The sequence below is a fragment of the Hydra viridissima genome, unplaced genomic scaffold (assembly GCF_058129835.1).
Source record: "Hydra viridissima isolate aposymbiotic clone 2 unplaced genomic scaffold, HvirCarnegie_v1 scaffold_4, whole genome shotgun sequence".
Classification (NCBI taxonomy): Eukaryota; Metazoa; Cnidaria; class Hydrozoa; order Anthoathecata; family Hydridae; genus Hydra; species Hydra viridissima.
The window spans coordinates 430,964-437,464 of NW_028324303.1; positions in this window are offsets into that span (position 1 = coordinate 430,964).

Consider the following 6,501-nt stretch of genomic DNA (forward strand, 5'->3'; position numbering starts at 1 on the left):
TCTCTTACATACCTTATCATTATTTAAGAAAGTAAATTTATTTAATTTATTTATTTAGAATTAAAAAAAATCATTAGATAAATAAAATGAATCAAACTATTTTCAACTGCTAATGAAAAAAGAGATAAAAACCTTTTACGTTGCTCCTTTTCATTAAACTACAGTGGAAAATGCAGAAAAGCAATGCTATTTCATCAAATAACCACATTAATTTTTGGAAAACATTAATGTAACTACCACGTGCGAAATTAGGAAAAATATTTTTTTTTTTTCGAAACAATTCATCTACTTTGCTTTATTCCATTGAGAACATCGCATTTGTTACCTTTGTATTGAAAAAAAAAACCCAGAAAAAGATGAAATAAAAAAACTCCCTTTCATCCAAAAGCGATTTTTCCTCGGATTGCATCCTTTGATTGTAAAAAAATTATTTAGTCGAATCCAGGACTTTGATTAAAACCCGCCTAACAAAAACAGTCGTAAAGACCGGGCCCGGTTGGCTCAAGGAATGATTTGACACTGCGTTTAACTTTGGAGTTTTTCACCAGAAATATAAGAAATCACATGGAATCTCCAAACTTAGCTCATTCATTTTCCAGTGAAGCATTAACTTATTGATTTTCCAGTGCAATATTAGCGCAATTAGCGAGTGTTCTAATAATACGCTGTTAAAGTTAGAAGATAAAGCAATTTTTGTGTTTTTTTTAGAAACTTTTAATAACCTACAGGTATGCGAAAGAATAGGAGTAAGAAGTAAGCAAGAATTGGAGTAAAAAATAAAGCAGTAGACGAAGGCTGGTCTACCGCTTACCTCAATAGACAAGAAGCTGTCAATAATTCGTAGCAAAAGCTTTTGGCGCTCTGTTTAGTGAAAATAATGCTAAGTAAAATTAATTGATATAAAAAATCGAAACAAACGTTTTTTTGATTTCTACGTACATCTATTTATTTATTATTTTTTATGTTTATTATTTATGTAATTTTTTTTTGTGTAGTCCATCTTTTTGAAAAACCTCTTTCAAGTGAAGGTAAGTGATTTGTGAACTTATCAAAATATTATACTTTTTCCAATTCACTACGCTTAACGTCATAAGAATCTAATCAACAAACGCAATTTGTAGCATCGAAGATGAGTTTAAATCAATTTTTAATACTCTGAATCAAAACAAAGAGTGTTGTGAACACTTGAAAATGTTTTCTTTTTTTGGTTTTTTTTTTTTTTTTTGCAGTCAATTTTATGCATCATTTGATCACAATGTAATAACAGAATATAATAATAAATAAATAACACAACTAAGTTAATATTTTTTGCCTAAATTGAGCGAACTAAACAATTAAACTGGAAGGTAAAAAAGAAAATAGCTAACAAAAACATTTTCGTCCGAGAAACAAATGCTATATAGCTTTTCAGCAAAACTGAATCAAGAAAACAAATTTGTCTTTCCATTAAAGAAGTCTCGTATTTATTTTTCCTCGATTTAAAAAATCAAGGAAAATCATACTGTCCAATCCAAAAAGAAATTAGAATTCCATTTACCGCAGCGTCCTCAATCATTAAGAAACATGATCTGACTAGAACTGTTGCTAGTATGGCTGACAGAGGACGAAAATGCAAGACTGTTCCTTATGCTGCAAAAGCAGGGACGTATTGGATTACTTTCTGCAGTTTACACAAAATTAAATGAGGGAGAATATTAATAATTGAAAAGAAGAATGTTAGAGAAAAAAGTGCAGCACCAGTTGTCTCTTCAACAACATCTGCCTTAAGTGTTAAATCGCTATAACTTTGTTCTGCAATTAAAATGGCTGCCCGGAAGATGATGATACAACAATCATGATACCTTAACACTGAAATTACAAGATTGGTTCCGTTTCTAATAAATTTCTAGCTAATGAATAAGCAAGTTCTAGCTTATTAATAAGCGAGTCAATAATTATCAAGACTATTCATATTTCAAACTTAAGAAACATTTTCTTCTTTTAGCCTCGTTTGCATGCTACATAAACGTCATGCAAAACAAATTGCGAAAGATACAATCATCAGGGAGAGAATGCTTCATAAAAATGGATTATGTTTAGATGCCTTAAAATAAATAATGCTTAACACTGTCATTAAAAAGGTCCACAGTCATTGTGTTTGTTATTTTTATTTATACAACATTAAGAGAAAAATAAATTGCCTTAAAATATTCTCAGAATCAGATATATATTTTTGGGCAACAAACCACACAATCGTTTTAATAACATCTTTATGTGTTTCAAAATGTTTAACAAGTTTACTAAAAACATGTAAGTAAATATATAAATGTAATATATATGCATTTTTTAAAGTATACTTAAAAAGAAAATTATATATATATATATATATATATATATATATATATATATATATATATATATATATATATATATATATATATTACATTATATTATATTTCTCTGTGTGTATACAGCTATTGATTAGTGCTTCATTTGACAAGATCTTGAATTCTTTCTTGATCCTGGTGACAAACTCCACCTTTGGAATTGCATGGGGATAGAATATAATTCTCGGACAAAAAGTATTTATAAGCTATTTTCTTTTTTACTTTCCAGTTTAATTGTTTTGTTCGCTCGATTTATGCAAAAAATGTTGACTTATTTTTGTTATATATTTGGTATTATATTGTGTTATTATATTGTGATTAAATGACGCATAAAGCTGACAGCAAAAAAAAAAAAAAAAAAAAAATAGAAAACACTTTCAAGTGTTCACAACAATCTTTGTTACTGAACACTTGAAAGTGTCATTAACTTTTTTTTTTTTTTTGCAGTCAATTTTATGCATCATTTGATCAATCGTGTAAGTATAAAAAGGTTCAATAATCACTTTATTGCACAACAACTATATTACAATGCACAATAAGTTCTTAAACAATACTTAATTAGATATCAAGCAAAAAAAAATTCAAACATTTGACGGACAACTTTAATACGCAATTTTTAAACTTATGGGAGTTTTTTTTGAAAGTACGATTTTTTTTATTTTTATGCACACCATCAAATGGTGTACACAATATTTGGGAAATTTTGAAAAAGCTTATCATGGTTTTTCAAATAATCGAAATAAGTTTCAATCTGGCTTCAGTCTGAAAAACCGACTTTGATTTTTTGATGCACTTTTTTATTTTACTGTGTAGTGTGAGAAATGTATGAAATTTGTGAAAAATGTATGAATTAATAAGAAATTTTACACTTTACTTCTGTTAAAAGGTTGTGCATTGAATTAGAGCAAGTTCGGGCGACTGATCTTTTCTGCTTTCATATATACCTATTCTTGGGAAAATGCTAAAACTACCATGGAATCTTGCGGAATTTTAGTTTTTCATTGGAACTCATAATTAATAAACAAAAAATTACTTTAAACATATGCCTTCAAATTAAATTTTGAACTGTTTTTACCCATACCAACCATAAAAGTGTGATATTAAAGCAAGCGTTTTGTGCCCAAGTTTCGCAATGAAAATAAAATAAAATAATACTTTTCAGGAATATGTGCAAAAACTGGAGAATTCCTAAAAATCAAACAAGAAGTAATTAATTCGAGTCTTTTGCTTCAGACAGTTGCTAAAAAAAGTCTTTTAGAGTATAAGTTGGATTGTGACTCAGTTTATTAGTTCCTAACAATTGTGTTTTTAGGAGGTTTTGTGCTTAACTAAAACAATAAAAAAAAAATTTTTTTAATTGCTTTTCAAGGTTATATATTTTAGGTAAATATTACCATAATCATTTAGCTAAAAAAGAATTTTAATATTATTACTATTATTATTATTATTATTATTATTACTATTATTATTATTATTATTATTATTATTATTATTATTATAATAATAATAATTATTATTATTATTATTATTATTATTATTATTATTATTATTATTATTATTATTATTATTATTATTATTATTATTATTATTGTTATTATTATTATTATTATTATTACTATTATCATTATTACTATTATTATTGTTATTATTATTATTATTACTATTATTATTATTATTATTGTTATTATTATTGCTATTATTATTATTATTACTATTATTATTATTATTATTATTGTTATTATTATTATTATTATTATTACTATTATTATTATTATTATTATTGTTATTATTATTATTATTATTATTATTATTATTATTATTATTATTATTATTATTATTATTATTATTATTATTATTATTAGAAGTATTATTATTATTATTATTATTATTAGAAGTATTATTATTATTATTATTATTATTATTATTATTATTATTATTATTATTATTATTATTATTATTATTATTATTATTATTATTATTATTATTATTATTATTATTATTATTATTATTATTATTATTATTATTATTATTATTATTAGAAGTATTAGAAGTATTATTATTACTAGCAAAAAGCAACCCGTAATACGGGTTATGGTCGGTCTGTTACTTAATTTATAGGGGCTTTTTCCACAAATTACAGTTACGAAACGTTAACTAATATCTTTTCAGAAAAACGCCTTCAAATAGAAAAAATTAAACCATATATTAAATTAAAATTTAAAGTATGCGGAGGTAAAATAATTTACTAATTATTTAAAACTATTTGAGTAATTTATAGCTGACATAGGTCATATCAGTGTAAGGCAGAACCATTTTCCTTGACATTACTAAGTTCAAAACAATAAGTTTTTAGTTACTGACACATAGTAATAACACTTCATCATGCTTTAAATTGACGAAACAGTAAGACTAAATTCTTACTATGTTTTTTACAACATGAACTTTAATAAGATTAATAAAAAGCAAACGCAAATCATGCAAGAGTTATTAATTTTTTGGTATCCCGTTGATACATGTTCCTATAAAGAAGGAAATTGCCTTTAAAACGTTAAATGCACGAAACGAAGTAACTTTACTAAAAATAACTGACCGTTTGACCATTACTATATAAGGCACTAATCTGACCATTTTCATATATGCCCTCTTCGTTTCAATAGTTTTTAGTAAACGGTAATTTGCTACTTAAAGTTTTGTTTACTTTTGTACTACTTTGTTTACCTTTTGTTACTCGAAATTTAATTCTCTTAAATATTTTTTCACTCCCTTCCCTGTTTTTGTCTTATTTGTGGTCAGGAGAATAGAGTTAGTTTTATTAAGAGTTATCAAGTTTTCGATGAAGACCTTTTACCAGAAAAAAAAAAAGTAAAATAATTATTTACATGAATAACAATTTTTTCTATTTGTAATGTATATAAGAATTTAACATATATAAGAATTTTTTCTTTCTTCAAAAGTGTTGCAAATGCAAACTAAGCTAATTAATTAGTTAAACACCTTATAAAATTTAAGTAACTCGATATTTGACAAATGCGCAAAACTACAATATTCACCCCCCTCCCCCCGTAAAAAAAGATCCCCTAAGTTACATACAACAAATTATTAGGCATAAAATAGAGAAAATTTAAAAAAAAAATTGCATATATTTATACCATTTTAACTGACAAAAATTTACAATAAAAGGTAATCATGTTTTCCTTCATAAATCGTATAAATGCGTCAATCGTAAACCTTACAGAAAAAAAAAAAAGGAATTATGATACCATAATTACAACAACAACAAAATAAGAAAACACAACATAAAAACTGAAAATCGATTTACCTATTTATAGTAACCTACTTTGACATGGCAGTTAATATAAACATTTATCAAAAATGTAACTATAAAATCTGTTTTGAAGTACAAAAGGATTAAAAATACTAACAAACAAAAAAACAAACAAAAAAAAGTTCCAATAATGAAACTTCCTATTATTCATTTTTAACAATAGTCACCAACGTAAAGGTAAGCCAAGCAGTCTATCAACACAAAACATCACAACAATAACACATAACAATAGAATATTTACACCCTTGATCCTAAAATCCAGCGAAAATATCAAACCAAACTAAAATATGAAAGGCAAAATTATATATATATATATATATAACTTATAAATATTTAAAGGGAAATAATAAAAAATTATTAAATAACTATAATGGATCAATCTATTTTCAATGGCTAATGAAAAAAAGAATTAAAACCTTTGACGTTGCTCCTTTTCATTAAAGTACAGTGAAAAATGCAGAAAAACTATGCTATCTCATCAATTAACCCCATAGTTTTACCAGGTGCGAAATTACGAAAAATTTTTTTTTTTTAAAATAAACATCTTTTTCGCTTTATTTCATTGGTAACAACGCATTTGTTACCTTTGATTTGAAAAAAAAAATTCAAAAACTTTAGCTACCTCCCTTTCAACCATTAGCGATTTTTCCTGTGTTTATTTCCTTTGATTTTATAAAAAATTTTTTAAAACCCACTTAACAAAAACAATCGGAGAGACCGAACCCGGCTGGCTCAAGGGATAACTTGACACCGCGTTTAACTTTGGAGTTTTTCACCAGAAACTTGCAGAAATCACGTGGAACCTTCCTA